Below are 19,526 nucleotides of genomic sequence, written 5' to 3'. Positions count from 1 at the left end.
TTGATAATTTATTAATTTTTTTTCATATCTTAAACCAACCAATGTCTCCCTTCACCCACTTCTCCGCTGTCCATCCCCCAGGGAGGAGGTTATATGTAGATTCTTGTCATCAGTTCACCCTTTCTCCCTCACCTTCCCTCCACCCTCCTGGTATCACCACTCTCACCACAGGGATCATCTGTCCTGGATTCCCTGTGTTTCCAGTTCCTAGCTGTACCAGTGTACATCCTCCAGTCCACCCGGATTAGTAAGGTAGAATTGTGAATGAGGAGGAGTGCGGAGTGGGGACCCAGGGCCCATCTGTAGCCAATTGGACATCCCCTTGCAGAAGGGCCATGGTGAAGAGACGAGCCAGTCAGGGTGCAGGGTAGCAATGACGAAACATACAATTTTCCTCTAGTTCTTGAATGCTTCATCCCCGCCCGATTATCATGATCCCAATTCTACCTTACAAATCCAGCTGGACCGGAGGATGCACACTGGTACAGAAACCCTACTTTTACACACTCTCCAACAGGGCCACCATGAATCTAAAGCAACCCGATGCTCTCGCTCCTCTCTTCGTTTCTCTTGCCCATGGAAGACTTCCTCCTTTGGAGGACAACCGCCCGCGCCCCTCCTCCACATGGGACTATTATCCTGCCCACCCCAAGAGAGAGCTCGCTGCGCGTTACTTCCATCGCAAGGTCAGCCCTCTTTTTCTTGATCTATCCCAACTTCCATGGAACTTTCTACCGGAAGTCACCCAGTCAACGGCTGAAATTCAGTGGCTTAAACGGAGATTGGAGGTCGACACCCTGTCGCTCTCCCAAGCCCTGGCTCTCTTTCTGTGACATCACCTACACTCTTATTTGACGCCGGTGAAAATAGGTCAGCACATCACCCCGCATGAATCGTGGGGGAAGTCAAGATTACAGCACGGGGCCCTGGGGCTAGAGGCCTGGGCTTGTATCCAGTTGCCCCACCTATCTGTGGGGTCTCCTCCTGAGCTTGCCACACCCCTCTGTTTTCAGTTTCCTCTCCTCTAGACTGCGGGGAAAGCAAGAGCACCTCTCTTGGGTTTTCCATGAAGATTAGCATGAAAGCTTATGACACTCATAAAACAGTACCAGCAAATAGTAAGAATGCATGACAGGTTCGTTATACGCCCATTTACAGAAAGCGTCTTATGTGAAAATACAACCTGTGAACCTCCACCTTGCATGCAACACTGAGGGTGTGCACCAGGGAGCAAAAATACTCAGGAGAATATTTGATTATTAACATTAAGCCTACTTAAATATTTTAAAAATTGGAACACAATGCCATGATGGTTTCGGAGTGTTTAATTTAGGGTTTCCAAACAGAGAGGTAGGAGCCCTGCTCCTGTAGTAGTTACACCACTGGGCTGTGATCTGAAAGGTCAGCCCTTGGCAACCACCAGCCGCGCCGCTGGAAAAAAGGTGGCACTTTCTACGTCCATAAACAGTTAGAGTCTGCAAACCCCACAGGGGCAGTTCTACCCTGCCCTGTAGGTCACTATGCGTCAGAATCGACTCCGTGGCAGTGAGTTTTGAGTTGACCTGAGGATGTGTCCCCCATAAGCAAGACTAGAAGGCTGTGAGTTTAGGTTTTGGTTCCCAGATAGGGAAGGCACCCTGGCGCTGCAGTGGTTAGACATTAGGCTGTGAACTGAAAGCCAGAAGTTCCAGCCCCACCAGGCTCTTTGCAGGAAAAAGATGAGGCTTTCTGCTCCTTTAGAGATTTAAAGTCTCTGGAACCGGAAGGTGCAGTCCTACTTGTCCCTCTTGGTGATCACGAGTCAGAGCTGATGGCAGTGAGTCTGAGTTCGGTTTGGGGAATCAGATAGGCTATTGGAACTCCCTCACCCTCACTGATAGAAAGCCATCAAGATTTGCTTATACATCAGGGACATACCAACCGTCTAACGGACACCTTTTGATATGTGTTTTTGACTTAGCCCTTTGAAACATTAGTCAGGTATTAAACTATTTCCTAGGAGTTTAGGGCTGGTACTCAACTTCTAAAGTACCAGTGACTTGTCTGATAAAGACAATTTACTGTTTGAATGTCTCATGAGTTTATAATCTACTAGCCATTATCATCAAAGACCATACTTCTTAACGAGATTAAATGACTCCTCAAATTAATACATTAATGATTCATCATTTCTCCTGACAAGGATTTTTAAAAAATGATCTTACTCATTAAAATAGGAACTGTGGATGAGTTAGAAGAAGGTTAACCAGAAGGTTTGGTTAACTGGACTATTTCCCTGCACTCTGTTCAGAGTAAAAGGAACCATTGCGGAGTAGAGGGTTGTACATGGGGCTGCTAACCTGAAGGTCAGTAGTTCAAAGTCACTCGTTACTATATGGGAGAAAGATGAGGCTTTTTGTTCCCATAGAGATTTACAACCGCCACGAACCTCCCTTATGCATCGCCTCCCTCCCTTATGCACGGCACACTTCACAAGGATCTCCTTGAAGGAGGAGGCCTGGGGGGAGAAGACCGTCCACTTGATTTTATACTATACTGAGACAAGGCCGGGACAAGTCAATGGGCCTGCCACAGGAATGGAAGAACCTTGCTGGAAAATCAGGATACGCCCAGGGGAGGGGAGAAAAATCTACATTTTGCAGGAGACACTGACATTTCTGTTGGTGAGGATGGTGGGTGAATGTGGAGGAGCAACCTCCCATCAGGAGGTGATACAAAACAATGATGGTGGGGAACCCAGGGGGTAGAGGAGCAGATTTTATGTCCCTGGGCAGACACTACAAATATGTGTCTGCTGTTTGGGCTGGGTTGGGACCAAGGCAGCCCCTTGTACCAGCTTCTTGAGAAGACAAATGACCTGGCTGAACTTCAAAGCACGTGAGCTTCAAAGCACCTGCCTTCAGCGTTTCACAGAGATTACCTCCCCAGACAGAACACAGCCCCCCACTCCCTAGCATTGATTCCTAGGAACAACATGATTTAATGACAGGATGTCACCTGGCCTGAGACTTGCAACCGCAGCACAAAGAACCTCTCTTCCCCTTACCGGCCCATATGCCTTTAAGCTCAGACCCTCTATATGGCCCGCTGCCCCAGTACCAGGCATGACCTCCCTGACCTAACTTGTTGGGTCTCAGAACCTGCCCGGGGGCTCAAGATGCCCCCGCCCCTTTTTCTGCTCTCCCTTTCCTCCTGGGAGTTCTTTCCCTGACTCAATACAATCTTTCTCAACTTCACATTCCTGGCTACATTCTTTCTCTGTTCTGCGCCTCTGTCTCCAATCTTTCATCTACCCAACACCTTGATGAACCACACCATGACTAGACACCACGGTGACCTTGGATCTGGCTTTGCACGCAGCCTGGCACACCTCAGGGGCTACACCAGAAGGACTCAACACAGAGGCTCGACTGAAGGAATGGAGCCCTGCCTTGAAGCTTCACCGGCACCCTTGGACTGAGGACTGGGGCGCTCTGATGGGAGAGGAAGCAGAGAGTGGACACCCGGGGCTGTGGGAGTGGTAGTCATTGGACCGTGAAGGGAATGCCTGGCTTGGAGGGTGTCCAATGGAAAGGGACCCAGAATGACCATCCATCTAGTACCTTGATGGCCCCTTGTGTTGATATGACAGGTTTTGATCTATTGGGCAGGGATCTGCACTTGCAAGAATTGATCCAGGAAGTTGTTGTCGTACCCCCCTCCCCCGCCCTTTATGGCGGAAGACTCATTAGCATTCGGTAATATGCCGATAACACAATCGTAACTTCCCCCCCCCCCCCCCCCCCCCTTTACCATTCCCAGCCACAGGGTAAACAGAGCTCAAGTCGATGGGAGATGGAACTGCTTTCGGCAATTTTAAGTCAGGGGTTTCGGCTCATGGTGGAACTGTGCTGGCATAGACGCCTCACTCTGGAGGGCCATGCCATTGGAAACCATTTGATGCTATCAGTGCATTGCTTTATACCCCAGGGAGACAAATAGCAATGTTTTACATTTGTGTTGCTATGAGTTTTTATTTTCCTGCCTTTTGTTTGTTTGCTGGTTGGTTTGCTGCTGTTGTCGGTGTAGCTGGTCCTTTGATTTTTGTCATAATACGACCACCAAAGGAACCCCGAGTCGTACATAACCTGTGGTCAAGCAGATGGATTCTGGGCTCCCACTTAACTGTAGCCCCAATCCAACAGTTAGTTCTGATCACATGGCCCTGCTTGATACTCACCTTCATGAAATGATCACTGGAGATAAGGGGGCTACAGCAAAGTGTGGTGAAGAAAGCAGATGGTGCCTGGCTATCAATCAGAACAGTGTCTGGGGTCTTACAGGCTTGTATTCAAACAAGCAGCCATCTAAGCAAGGCATCACCTAGATCCACGTAGAAGAAGCACTCCTGCTTATGTGATCCAAAGATGACAGTAACAAAATCCAAATATGATGAAGGGAAAAGTGTCAGAACCTAAATTGTGGACACCCCATTTGTAGAAGCCTATGGAGGACAGCAGGGGGGGGGGGCCAAACCCATCTGCAGAGGATCTAGTCAGATTAAACCTCTGGCAGATCCCCTCTAGCCACAAGCAAGAGTCTAGCACAGCTTTACTATCAGATAGAGACCATTGTAAACTTGATTGTGTTAGATCAAACTTGATGCTCAGTCAGTTGACCTGCCCCTTGAACCAACCTGAATTTGTTCTAGGCTCAAGTATTTCTTGCTTGTCCCATGACAAAACTGTCTTCCCTGGCTTTTAAAATATTGACGGTGGTCTTTTCTTTCTTACTCATTATTTGTATATTTATATTATTATTATTTTAACCTTATCCCTTTATTTTGTTTGTTTTTATTGTTTCTGTTGGGCCTCCCAGTTGGTGAAGCACAGGAGGAGGAGGAGATGGGTAGAGATAATAACTGATGCAAGGGTTTATAGGGGATGTGGGTGTGGGGGAGTGAGAGATAGGGAGCGAGAGGGGATTTGGGGAAACAAGCAATATATGCGGGAGTGAGAGCACTAGAATTTCTTATACAACTCATTTTAAAAGAGATTTAACCATGGAAGTATATGATAAGTGGATATTATATCCAAAAACCATGGGGGGTGGGGAGGAGAAAGAAAGAAACCAAACTTGAGCAATGGTTACCATAGATGAAGGGGAAGGGTTGTTACATCTGGGCACTGTATTTATGGCACGGTGGTAGCCCCATTGGGAAATGATACCCATAGTGGCTGTACAGCGTGAAGAGTGTGACCAGTGACCCTGATTTACACAAGTAGAAGTTGTGGAACTGGAGACTGCTCTGTTGTGTATATTTTTGCCACAATTAAAAATAACAATAACAATAATAGCGTGGCTAACAACGGCTCCGAGGAAGAAGAAATGTTCTAGAATCGAATATAATGACAATGGTACACCTGTCTTTGAGGTGATCGAGTTGTTGAACTGCATGCTGTGGATAAAGTGCTAATAAACTCAAAAATAAACTACGATGTGTAACCTGGAATCCCACAGGGTCAGCAGGTTGCGATGAGTTAGGTTTGACTCGACGGGAGCCAGGGAGGGGGATTTTCAGAGAGAAGATGGCAGGTCAAAGTTGACCTCTGAGATTTAGGAGCAGAATCTTCAGGGTTTACCCAGAGGCCTTCGGCAGGAACATTTTCTCTTCCATCTCCTCCAGAGCATGGGTCGCTATTAACAATGGGGAACCTTGGGACACACTGGAGATGATGGGTCATCAAGATGTATATGTGAATTTTTCAGTGAGGCAAAAGAAGCGGACTCATGATTGCTAAGGAATCCAGTGGCTACAGTGGATCCGGCATCAGACTACTCAAGGATAGGTTCACATCCGAATCCCCCAGCCACTCAGAGGAGGCATCTGTTTCTGGAAAGGTGTATACCCCTCAGAAACCTTGTGGAGCAATTCTACTCTGTCATGAGGGGTCACTATTATCAGAATAACTCGACAGCAGTGGATTCTGATCCATTGATTTTAGGGTTGTTGTTGTTGTTTTTTTCAGTAGAAAGAGTAGAAATAGCCACATTTTATACTGTTAAGGAAAGGAGTGACAGTGCTGTTTCCCCAGAGGGACTACCTGACAGGCCCAATGGCCACGGAAATGCTGCTTTAAGTGACCCACTGCCAAATGGTCCGCCTGGCTCGGAAAAGTCAATCTGGCAAATGCACAGTCTTCAAGGGGACTTTTCGGGGAGAACGGGGTGCTACAGTCAATCGCATTTTCTCATTAGAATTTCAGGCCACAAATCTCAGACTTCCAACTCATCCAAATCCACATTGCCGCTAATGGGAAGCAAGCACGAGGGCCTCACTTTGCCTGGCGCGTTCAGATGTTTCAGAAATAACTTACTGCCTGGCTTGGGATTTCCAACAACTCAGCAGATTGAATTCATGACTTCAATAGTAAACTTTTAAAGAGTTGGCATCTTTTCAGCCAGCAAATGGGCACTATAAAGCCCAGTCTTGGTTATCCTGCCGCATCCATCAACAGACACTACCAATAGCTAGAAGACCCTCAGAGTAAGCCTTTCCATTGTACATAGGTCCAAGAAAAGAGAGGCTCAGTCTAGGCCTTAAAAGGTTTAAAAATTGAGACCCAGGATTTAAATCATAATTTCACCCCGGAATAGAGATTTATTATGAAACACTCTACTTTTAAATATGCTCAAACATAACAAGCAAAAGTTACGAGACCCTGGGTGGTGTAAAGAGTTAAGCACTCAACTGCTAGACAAGGTCTACATATGGCCTCCTCCCTGGGGGACGGACAGCGGAGAAGTGGGTGAGGGAGATGTCAGATGGGGTAAGATATCATAAAATAATAATAATTTACAAATTATCAAGGGTTCAGGGGGAGGGGGGAGCGAGGGGGAAAAAGGAGGAGCTGACACCAAGGGCTCAAGTGGAAAGCGGGTGTTGTGAGAATGATGAAGTCCACATATGTACTGATGTGCTGGACACAAATGACATATGTACGGATTGTGATGAGTTGTATGGGCCCCTAATAAAATGATTACTTAAAAAACAAAACAAAACACTCAACTGCTAGCTGAAAGGATGTGGTTGAAACCCAAGGTGCTTCCCGAAAGTGACCGTCTGGGACACACACCTATGGAGGGATGTTCTGTGCTGCAACACATGGGATTGCCAGGAACTGGAACTAGTTGTACAGTAGTTGATTGAGCTGGGTCCATATCATGCTGACAGGAAGCCCCTGGTGTGGTGATTCTGCATTGGGCTGCAGACCACTGCGCAACACCACCCGCAGCCCTGAGGGAGAAAGACGAGGCTTTCTACTTCCGTAAAGATGTACGGTCCTCAGAAACCCACAGCCAAACCTCTACCTCTTCCATAGGGTCCCCAGGCATCGGAATTGACTTCATGGCAGTGAGGTTTTTGTGTTTTTACTATCATCATAATAATTCAAATGAATAATTTTACATGTTGTTCACCCAACTGCTTTCTTAAGCTGAAATCCAACCTGGTTATCATCAAGTTGATTAGGACTCTTAGCGGTAAGCTGTAAATTATGAATTCCATTCATCTCATCTAATCACTCAGTCAGCCCTTCAACCTTGTTAGCTGAGCTAAGGGAAAAAATAGGAATGAGTAGCCTTTGTATTTTGGAAATTCAGGAAAGAGAAATTATCCTTGTGCCTTAAAAATAGAAACCGATGGACTAAAGCCACTTCTGATTTCAAAAGAATTCAATTGGAAGCTTCAAAACATTCAAGAGCTTCAAAAACAAACAAACAAATCAATTAATTAAAGATGGATGGGAAATTAAATATGTTGGAAATAGACAAATCCCCCCCCCCCCCCCACACACACACACACACCATTACTAAATTGGAAGCATCAGCAATGTAAGAGAAGCTTCAGGTTCCTTGGCAGTTTAAAAACAACAACAACAAAAGGATCCCAACTTTCTAGTTTGGAACCAGGACTGGATGAATTTTCAAATAGCGGCGGCTGATGTTTAGAAATGCATATTAGCATTCTTTTCTTTGGCATCCCTAGGTTTTAGCTTACGAATGGAAAATAGGAGAGTCATGAAATCGCGCAGAATAGCAAGCACACCAAGGTAACAAAGCAAGGCAGATTCAGCCTAGACTGGGGACCCGTTCGTGTGTAGACTTCTTTTTCCCATAATTGAGTCTGACCTTGAAAGGGTATCTGGTCACTGCTGGCGGACATGTGCTGGTTCTCTAACTGCAACAGAACCAGAAAAGCTTCCTTACTGAAGTTGAATCAGACCAATTGCTTAAACGTTTAATCGGAAGAGAAAAGCTACTTACTGAAGATCCGTTGGCAACGCTTCTGGAAGATGTGGACACTGACATGTAAGAGTTGGACTGCACGAATAAGGGCTTTGCTTTCTGAAATACATAAAAAAAAAAAAAGGGTACACTGTGTTATCCAGGCAGAAATAGTGGTCAGATCAAACGGGAGTCAACTCTTCTTTGTCCTATGGTTTACCAACCTAGGAAACTATGCTCCTAACGTATTTGCTGACATCTGATTGGGGCAGCCTTTCTCTTTAAATTGGTGCGTAGATTTGGCTACTTGAGAGAAACGTCAATTTTTCCCACTGGTACTTTGGATGACCTCTACCCCACTTCGGAATTATTACTCATAATTGGTCGGACCACTGTTAGTTTGTCCTAACTAACAGTGGTTGGTTGTGGTTGGTCGTATGTTGCTGTGAGGCGGACGCTGTGCCAGTAGTGTTCAAATACTCGCAGCATTATCAGGGAGGACAAGTGTCAGTGGAGCTTCCAAACGAAGACAGACTAGGAAGAAAGGACTGGTGATCTGCTGTATTAAATCACCCAGTGAAAACCCTGCGGACCCTAAGTGACCCGAAGCCTGACTGCATTACGCAACAGTTGCCATCAGGCTCTCACACATGCCAGTGATCGGGATGAGGGTCTCGTGCAATTGACATGAGTTGAAGCCGACTCCATTGCAACCGGCGACACCACCAATTAGCCCGGTATCACAGGCTCCTCCTCAGTGCCTCCTGGCTCTGGGAAGCCACAGTCAGGGCAGGACCAACACATCCATCTGCTTATGTGTACCTAAAATAGATTGCTCCCAAATGCTACACAGAGCTCCAGAAACATGAATATTTGCCCCAGAGCATCTCTTCCAGGGCTTCAGAAGCAGCAGCATGCAGGTCGAACTGTCATCCATTATCATATGAGAAGTAAATCATAACATTCAACATGGGCAGGTGAAAGGGTAGACCAAGCAGGTTTATGAAGAAGAAGTCCATTAATGTACTCTGAGGATATTTGCAAATTCCTCTCCATTCGAGGCTTCTCTAGAATCCTGTATGGCCCTATCCCGATAGTCCACTGTTTTCCTACCCTCAAAAGAAACGATTTTAAACATTTTGTTTTATACATACAGTGTAGTTGATGGTGTGACGTTATGGGAATGCTGTTTCATTTCCGTTAGGACATGTTATTGTTGTTAGGTGCAATCCAGTCAGTTCTGACTCATCATGACCCTGTGCCCAACAGAAAAACCACCGCCTGCGCCAGTCTCACCGTTATCTTATGTGGGAGCCCGTTGCTGCCGCCACTGTGTCCATCCATCTGGTTGAGGGCCTTCCTCTTTTGCGCTACCCTGCTGATTTACCAAGCACGATGTCCATCTCCAGGGGCTGGTCTCTCCTGACAACATGTCCAAAATATAGGAGACAGTCTCACCATCCTTGCCTCTATGGGGCATTCTGGCTGTACTTCTTCCAAGACAGATTTGTTGATTCTTTTGGCAGTTGATGGTACTTTCAATATTCTTCTCCAGCACCATCAATCAAAGGCACCCATTTTCTTTTTTTGGTTTTGGTGATAATTGCACCCATTTTCTTCAATCTTCTTTATTCAATGTCCAACTTTGACATGCATATGAGGTGACTGAAAATACTATGGCTTGGGTCAGAGGCAACTTAGCTTTTCGACACTTAAAAGAGGTCTTGTGCAGCAGATTGACCCAGGGCACGTGGACTGCTGTTTCCATGAGCCTTGTGTATGGATCCAAGGAGGATGAAATCCTTGATGACTTCCATCAGTTCTCTGCTTCTCATGTTGCCTTCAGCCATCTAATCTTGTGATCCTTTTAAAATTGGAATATGATGTCTTAGAATAACTGCAACACCACAGTTTAATGGGAGGGACTTTTTCTTTTTCACTGATCCATTCAATCTTGAGCTAGTGTCGAGTACATCATAGATTTAAAGAAAAAACAGTGTGTCCTTGTGTGTTCTCTATATCTCTCACTCAGTCTTTGGGCTCCATCTATTTCATCATATACTCCTGAGGTTCATTGCTCCAGGGATGTATTTGCACTGGTTTGCCCATCTATTGCCTCTAAGGTGGTCCAAGGCACCATCTCTTACCAGCATCAGTGCCATAGCTTCTTAACTTGCTCCTTTGCCCTGCTCTTCCTAAAGCAGCTAGAATTGTTCCTTCAGCACGTTGAGTGAAATGGCATTCATACCCTGCTCAAAACTCTGAAAAGGATTCCTGTTTTACTTAAGAGTTAAAAAAGAAATCAATGTCCTATTATCCCTCTGACCACATTTTTGCAGCATTGCTATTCTCCCTCCTCTCGCTCACTGTCCTGGCCACAGCTGATGCCTGGCTAGTTCTAGAACGTGCCAAGCAACTACCTCAGAGCTTTCACGGTGATCCTTTCCCTGTCTAGAAAACCCATCCCCTAGGTATCCATGTGGCTCTCTCCTTGACTACTTTCAAGTCTTGTCTTTCACCACAAGGGCAGAGGAAGCCAGCGTCATCCCAGGGCACATTCTAAGACAGGGACACCCAAATTTAGAGCCTGTGTCCCACCCTGCAACACCATGTCCACTAAGTGCCAGTGTAACATCATCTGTCACACTGCATTACTATAACAATTTGAGATTTACCAATCTTTTGTCAAGTGGTTTCAACTGTAGGACCACGAGGCATAAGTTCATACCTAGAGTTATATCTTGTGTGCTTTAACTACGTGGCAGCATAAAGCATAAAAACCATTTAAGTAACACTCAGGTTGGCAAGAGAGGTCTATGTGCTTATTTTTCATATAAAATAGGTTGCTATGCTACTGAAGAAAAAGGGAAGAGATTCATATTTCCACCCAATCCAAGGAAAGATGGCCCCATAGAGTGCAGGCATGATTGAACAATACCATTAATGTCACATGCAAGTAAAATATTGCCGAAAATCATTCAAAGAAGGTTGTAGTAGTACATTGACAGGGAGCTTCCAGACATACAGGGCAGATTTAGAAGAGACTGTGGACCGAGGAAAATCATTGTTGACATCAGATGGATTTTGACTCAATGCAAGGAATATCAGAAAAATGTTTACTGATTACACAAAGGCATTTGACTATGTGGATCATAACCAACCAAGGATAACACTGACAAGAATGGGAATTCCAAAACACTCATGGTGTGCATGTAGAACCCATGCATGAACTGAGAGGCAACTGTGCAAACAGAACAAGGGAATACAATGTGGTTTAAAATCAGGAAAGGTGTGTTCAAGGTTGTATCCATCACAATACTTATTTTAAGCTGTATGCTGAGAACATAATCTGAGGAGTTGGATTTTATGACAAAGAACATGGCATCGGATTGGAGGAAGGCTTATCAACAACATTTGATATGCAGCCAATACAACTTTGCTTGCTAAAAGTGAGGAGGACTTGAAGCTCTTACTGTTGAAGATCAAGGTTTGCAGCCTTCAATATGGATTACGACTCAATGTAAAGAAATCAAAAATACTCACACTGGATCACTAGGTAACCTCATGATGGACAGAGAGAAGACTAAAGTTGTCAAGGATTTTGTTTTGCTTCGATCCGCAATTGATGCTCATGGAAGCATCAATCAAGAAATCAAAGGACACATTGTAATGGGCACATCTGCTGCACAAGAGCTCTTTAAAGTGTTGAAGAGCAAGGATGTCATTTTAAGGAGTAGGGTGCACCTGATTTAAGCCATGGTATTTTCAGTCCCCTTATATGAATGTGAAGGTTGGACATTGAATAATGAAGAAAGAGAAAAATGGATGCATTGAATTGTGATACTGGGGAAGAATTTTGAAAGTACCCTTGTGGTAGTTACATAATCTGGGGTCAATTTAAGGATTAAGAGTGTAGGGGTGGAGTCTAGCCTGTCAATTAGGTTATAGCCAATTAGGCCTCTCTGTGGGCATGGCCTTCTCCTGAGGATTCTGGGAACTCCTGTATTTCCTCCTTGGAGGTGGGAGATATACTTTCTCTCTGCTCACTCCCTGTGAGACATCCCTGAGGAGAAGCCACATGGACCTACCCTGATGCAACCAGAGCCCTGGGAGCTGAAGAAACTACGTGGAGACCCCTGCTGGTGCTGAGATGCTTATACCGCCACTAGATCCATAAGACTTCCCACCCACTGACCTGTGATCTTCCTGTATTTGGCATCATTGCATGTGTTTTGTGAGTCTGAAGAGGGCTTTATAGATTGGTATCAGATATATGGGCTAATATCGGACTTATGGACTTGATCTGGACTGATCTGGGATGCTTTTTCAATATTCAATTGCTCTTGTATATAAACCTCTTCTAATACCTATATGAGTCTCCTTGGATTTTTTTCCTCTAGTCTACCCGGACTAACACCACCCTGAACTGCCAAAAGCACCAACAAATGTGTCTTAGAAGAAGTATGGGTAGAAAGCTCCTTAGTGGCAAGGGTGGCAAGACGTGGTCTCGTGCTTGGACATGTTGTCAGGAGAGACATGCTGGGTACAAAAGGCGGCCAGCGAAAGAGAGGAAGGCCCTTGACGAGGTGAAGTGACACAGTGGCTCCATGAATGGCCTCACACATAACAACAATTGTGAGGATGCACAGGACCAGGCAGTGTTTCCTCTTTTTTTGGGGGGGGGGTGTGTGGGTACATGGGGTCACTATGAGTTGACACTCACTCTGTGGCACCTAACAACAGCATTACTGAAGCTTGACAGCCGCGTCTATGCAAACATCATAAAGAGATGTGACCTGGATAATAAGTAGGACGATAACTTGTGTATTGCTCACTGGTTGTTTCCTGACTGGGAAGCTTAGGGTCAAATTACACAAAATTGGTCATAGTTCCTCTTTCCCACTGGGTGTTTTGAAGTAACCAGAGCAGAATTTATCGCCAAGTCCACTGAGCCACCTTAATCTCCTGCAATCTCTACACAGAGAGGTTGTGTAGAGATTGCAACACCGCGGAAACAGCTAGGTAAGAATTAACCAGGATACGCATGTACCTGAGCGGCCCCCAGAATCCCATGAAAATGCATGAACATGGGTCTAGGAGTATGAACTTCCCTTGCTCATTGCAGAAGGGAGGAGAGAGGCAGAATTCTGGCCACAACTCCAAGCTGTGGAAACTCTTTTTCTCCCACATTATATCTATGGTCTCCAGAAAATCTTTAAAAGTATTCCATATCCAGTGTTATAGGTAGGTTTATTGTGCCAACCTGGCCAATAGGAACATGTGGGATTAATCAGGTTGTAGTTTGATTGGAGGGCAAAGAGATAAATGGCTCATCAAGGCCTGCTCACCCCTCACTCTCTTGTTCTCTGCTGACCGGACCAGTGTATGGCTGCTTTAGCTAGTTCTCTGCCTCAGTTTTGAACTACACTACCTGTGGGACAGCCAGCCTGTGGATCTTGTCGCTAGAGCTTGAGGTTCTTTCGAGACTGGCTGAGCCATCCTGGTGGTGTGTGCATCTCTTGAGCTTGAGGCTGGTGGATCCTGTCATCTTGTATTGCTTGAATTTGATATCCCATTTGGGCCTGCTTTGCTAAGCTCTTGGGCTGCTGAATGTTGGTGACCTGCCCTGCTGTTTCCTGCCTTTGGACAGACTCTGCCTGCATTGCCCAAGGGAAGACTCAGCTGTCTGTTTCCTCAGCCTTGGACCCAGCAGCCCTCTTGAGTTGAAGGACTTCCAGTACATTAACTGTTCCACAGAAGTGAGTTGAGCTGAGCCCCCTGTACTGCTGTGTGGACTAATTAGCTGTTCACACATCCAGTTACTTCTCACCTCACATATGTCACTGCAGTAGTCTAAGTCACTCCCCACCCCATACCCCTTAAACTCAATTGCTACAGTGGCCCCTGGTGAGTCATTCAGAATATTCTCAAAACACAGTCCAAGGGAACCTGCTCTTACTCCTTGCTGATGGAACTGTAAAGTATGGGAGAGAAGGAGTAGGTAAGTCCCAAAGGAGTATAGAATCATCACATTAACACAAAGTGGAGGACTTCCAATATCAGTATTGAACATATTATCTAGGTTTATTTCTTTGTATTTTTACGTTCCATCTCCTGTGAGGTTTCTCTCTATATTTTTGGTTGCATCCAACATGCTAATTGCTGCCTTTGTCCTCAATGAGTTTCCTTACCCCAGGAATATCCACTTTCATCTTTCTCTGTTGTTTTCTCATCTCGCGTGTGATGTCATTTTATTGACTGTATGTTTCATTTAGAAGCCTAGGGAGCGTGGTGAGTGGAACAATGGGCCACTCAATTGCAGTTAGCAGCCGCTGGAGAAAGATGAGGCTTTATGCTCCCATAAAGGGTTACGTCCTTGGAAACCCACAGGGGGCACTGTCCTCTGCCCTCTAGGGTTGCTGAGAGTCGGAATCAACGCAACGACAGTGGGTTTGGGTCTACATTTCAGTGACTGGTAATCTTTTATGGATTTAAATTCCAAAGCAAAGCAAACAGTATCCTTTCATTCTGTTGTGTCAGGCTGGCTTCTTCCTCTGCCTTTTACATATTCTCTTTCCTCTTCCTTACTTTTTCCTTGGCTTCTTCGATTCTCTCTCTTTTTTCTTCTTGGACTAGCATAGGCCACACCGTTCCTTCTCTTCTTACCCAACTTGTACAGACCATATGCTCAACACGTGTGTTAGTCTGGGTAGACTAGAGAAACAAACCCATGGACACTGTCATATGTGTATGAGAAAGTGGTTTTTACACAAGAGCAGCTGAATATTGAGAAAACATCCCAACTCAGTCCAGATCAAGTCCTTAAGTCCTTTATTAGCCCATATGTCTGATACCAATCTATACATTCCCCTTCAGTCTCATGAAACACATGCAATGATGCTGAATGCAGGACAATCACAGGCCAATGAGTAGGAAGTCTTGTGGTTCCAGTGGTGTTGTAAGCATCTCAGTACTTGCCGTGGTTTCCACATGGCTTCTCCAGTTCCCAGGGCATGGGGTCTATCAGCATAGTGTCATGTGTCTTGTCAGTAGAGCATCTCTCAGGGAGTGAGCACAGAGAGAAAGTGTCTCCTGTCTCCAAGGAGGTAATACAGGAATTCCCAAATCCTCAGGGGAAGGCCATGCCCACACAGAGCCTCATTGGCTATGACCCGATTGACAGACTAGACTCCACCCCTTCACTCTTATTCCTCTCAAGTCCAAAATTGACACCAGATTATGTAACTACCACAACATGAAATAGTGCACATGGATTTACCTTCCAGATTACTTGGGACCTGTTTATCTTTCCTTCTGAGCTGAGTTCAAAGACTAAATATTGTATCTTATCTGCTTTTTGTTGGCGTGGGAGCATAAGGGAATTTATATGTAGAATTCACTGGAGGAACTGGACTCTACATTTTAAAATACATTGTTGCTTGTCTGATGTCAGATTTTCATCAACTATATTGGGGCTCAGGTTGACTTTTCATTCTTTCTGGGTGGCGTCTTTTAGACATTTTCTTAAGAGCTTGTTGTTTGTGATTTAAAACCAAAACAAACAACAAAAACCCACAAAATATTTTATTCATTTAATTCAAGCATTTTTTAAAAGAATATTCATTTGTCTGTGTTCTTCTTGTTCACTTCTTCTGGAAATGAGTGGCGTCATTTTGGTGTTAGTCATGTTCAGTAAGAAGAGATGAAAAATGTGAAATTATTCAGTGGGAGATTTGAGAGGGTCACGTTTGACTAATTATTCTAATTTGAATGAGTCATTTATTTTTGTTGCTACTTCATAACTGCCATTTTGCTACTGCTATGAATGGACGACCCCTTTGAAAACATCGTTGGACCCCCATAGGGGTCATGACCCACAGGTTGAGAACCGCTGATTAAACCCATTTTGCATTTGAAAGTTTTGTTTATGTGGCTCCCCTGTTGCTTTGTTCACTCATTGGAAGGAATAAAAGACAAAGTAGAGAGAATGGAATCTCAACGAAAAAGAAACAAAAAGTGAAAGGAAGCTACATAGCCAAGAAGCACATGAAAAGATCTCAAGGTCACTGGGCAATGGGGAAGTGCAAACGGAACTACTGTCTCATAGGATTAATACGGTTAAAATGGGGGCAAACACACAATGGCAAAGGAACAGAATCAGTGTGGGGAGGATGGGGAGCCACGGAAACGCAAGCATTCCAGGGGCAGGGTCCCTTCCAAAGGCCACGCATCCTCGGGGTATTATCTTTGTGAGCTAGCTTAGAGTGTTTCAGACTGGATTCACCACCCAGGGCCGAGTCACTGCCGCCCCTCGGAACTACCCCTGTGGGTTCCCCGGGTGAAACTTTGCTTTAGGAATAGGAAGCCCATGTCTCTTCCGAGGAGGGACTGGTGGGTTCCACCTGCTGACTAAGCAGCCCAGCGCGTCACCCACGGCACCACCAGGCCTCCTTCTGAAAGCATTCACGGAGCACTTGTCGAAACCCTCAGAATAATCAAGGTTGCCCATGAAAAGGAGTGTGCTCTTCCCAGTGTTCCTCAGCTGGGCCACTGCCCGGGGAGAGCAATGTATTAAGAGAACATGTTGACAGAAAATGGTTTTAGGTTGTAAACGATAGACCACATTGAACATTTAAATATTCTTTCTACAACTTCACTTGTTTCCAGAGCACGGAGTTTGCCGCATGCTGCATGCTGGTTTACTTATTATTTGAGCTTCGTTGGGTGTCTTCCTACTGTAGTGTGTTGGTCTGGGTAGACTAGAGGAACAAATCCATGGACACACATATATGTATAAGAAAGAGATTTATATACAAGAGGAATTGAACATTTAGAAAACATCCCAACCCAGTCCAGTCCAAGGCCATAAGTCTGATATTAGCCCATGTGTCTGATACCAATCTATGAAGTCCTCTTCAGACTCACAAAGCACATGCAATGAAGCCAAATGCAGGATGATCACAAGCCAGTGGGTAGAAAGTCTTTGGGTCCAGTGGCGTTGTAAGCATCTCAGTGCTGGCAGGGGTCTCTCTGTGGCTTCTCTGGCTTCCGAGGTCTGGTTGCGTCCATGTGGCTTGTCTTCTGCAATGTCTCCCAGGGAGTAGCAGAGAGAGAGGTGTCTTCTGCCTCCAAGGAGGAAGTACCAGATTTACCAGAATTCTCAGGAGAAGCCCATGCCCACAGAAGTCTCATTGGCTATCTCCAGATTGACACCCTAGACTCCACCCCTACACTCTTAATCCTTAAATTGACACCAGATTACGACGTGACTACTATATGCAGGCATCCTTGAACTTTACAAGTAGAACTTCGAAATGAAAACGGTAGGTCAAGCAGGTTTTTAAAACAATAATTTATTATGGACTTAGGTTTTATCTACGAGAGATCTCTAGTGCCCATGTGTTTGCCTGGCCTGGTCCGAGAACAGATTCCCTTTCCCCCTTTAAATGACTGGGTACTTGGACCTTTCGCTCTCCTGTGGTCCAATATTAGATTCCTGCTCAAAAGAGGGCAGCATAGCAGCTGCTCTCCAGCCAGAGTGACTTGACTCCTCTCTAAAATTTCAACTTGCCTCTAGGACACCTCAAGCCCACTATACTATAAACATTTGCTGACATGCCTTTACCTTCTCTCAGCCTGGACCCTCCAGGTTCAGACACTCTGTCCTAGGCTCTGGGCATCAAGCAGAAGGACTGTCACGTACTATCCATACCCAGAGTCTCTCATGACAGGGGCTTGATAAAGGTTGAGCAGCACCACAAAGACACGGAAGGGGCGATTCAAAGAGAAAAATAACATTGCATACACTTACGGTATAATTGAAGGATGTATCAGTCAGCACTGCAAACTGACGAAACAGTGTGTGCCTGGTAAACATCTCATCCTTAAGCGCATGAAAGCTGCAAACGAGAGTAACAGAGATGTAGACAATAAATAACCATACATGGAACTCACAGTAGAGAGCAAATAAGCATTATGTGAATTCAATTAGGAGATAGCCTTTTGAGTATAAGAGAAGTGACACACAAGTAAATTGTTTAAAAGATTAGTATAGACTTTTGACTTCTGTTTTTCTTTTAAACTGACCCATTTTCCAGCTGTGAAAAGCCCTAACATTAATGGCAGCCCAATCAGAATGAGTAAGTGTACATATTAGATTGTAGTTTAGAAAGGTATCTTCAATAAAATGAACCAGACCTCTTTCAGGTCTAAGCCAGGAAATATGCTGGATGAGCTGGATGAAGGAACATTATTGTACCGGGAAGCAAAGAAACTTTCGAAGGTCAATGGGTTTATGTCAAAGAGCTTGAAAAGATACAGACTTGACAGGATTTCCACCGACTGCAGTGTGGAGAAATGGAGTACCCAGATAAAACACAACCAAAAGAAAAAAAGTCCTTAAGTTTACACTATTATAAGATAGATCCTCATTAAACTGAAGGCACCAAGTCATGACCCTGAAAACGGATAAAGAGAAACAACAAAGCCTTTAGGCTGTCCTTTCTCTATGAATTATATTGGCGAGAAACCATGAGTAACCACAGCTTCAATGCAAGGAAGTTCATTATGGAATTCTGGCTGATACGTACAGAATAAATAAGAATTCCAGTAAGTGGACTGAAAATAACCCACAACGTTGGAAATTTTGAAAACAAAGACCTGAGATAGGGTTCAAGCGAGAAAGCCATGCTGAGGATCCGATGGAATCACAAACAGACCAATCAATGATCCACACAGCAAGGTGTGAGACTCAGCTGAGGAGATGCTTACAGGAAAACTACAGTCTTAAATTTATACATTAGAACAGTTAGTTTAAATGTTATGAGCTAATACTATACTTAATGAAGGTAGCAAAAGGTCATAAGGGGAAACCCAAATTAAGAAGAACGAAGCTAAAGTTAATAACACATGCAAAGTCAAACATGATCTCTAAAGACAAATAATATTGACAACATTTTGCCAACTCATTAAGGACCAAAAGAGAGAGGGTCTAAATATATGATGATTAAAGGGGGAGATGGCCTCCGAAGCCCAAAGGCTGTGAGAAAATGGGACGGGATGTAGTAGACCCCCTGAAGATGCCTATGCTCAAATTCCTGGACCTGGGAATAGTTAGCTGAAAAGGACACTTGGGTGTGTGATTAAGTTAAGGGTGCTGAGAAGCAGAGATTATCCTGGGATACCCCGTGGGGCCCAATGTAGCCACCAAGGTCTTTCTTCTCTCTACCAGGGAGGCAGGAGGCTGGGAGGCAGTACTGGAG

General features: G+C 44.9%; 1 long non-coding RNA gene across 1 annotated transcript; it reads right to left on the bottom strand.

Moving 5' to 3' along the window:
- Positions 1–8,129: 8,129 nt before the first annotated feature.
- On the bottom strand, positions 8,130–18,156 carry LOC123522798. Its single transcript, XR_006681006.1, has 3 exons — positions 18,077–18,156; positions 8,305–8,385; positions 8,130–8,218 (listed from the first exon to the last, which is right to left on the bottom strand). It is a non-coding gene; the product is annotated as an uncharacterized LOC123522798 (long non-coding RNA).
- Positions 18,157–19,526: the final 1,370 nt, after the last annotated feature.

The sequence above is a fragment of the Echinops telfairi genome, unplaced genomic scaffold, assembly GCF_000313985.2.
Source record: "Echinops telfairi isolate 266 unplaced genomic scaffold, ASM31398v2 ScPeMD7_7461;HRSCAF=8499, whole genome shotgun sequence".
Taxonomy (NCBI): domain Eukaryota; kingdom Metazoa; phylum Chordata; class Mammalia; order Afrosoricida; family Tenrecidae; genus Echinops; species Echinops telfairi.
The sequence above is the reverse complement of the archived record's forward strand: the minus strand, read 5'-3'. Positions and strand labels throughout refer to the sequence as shown.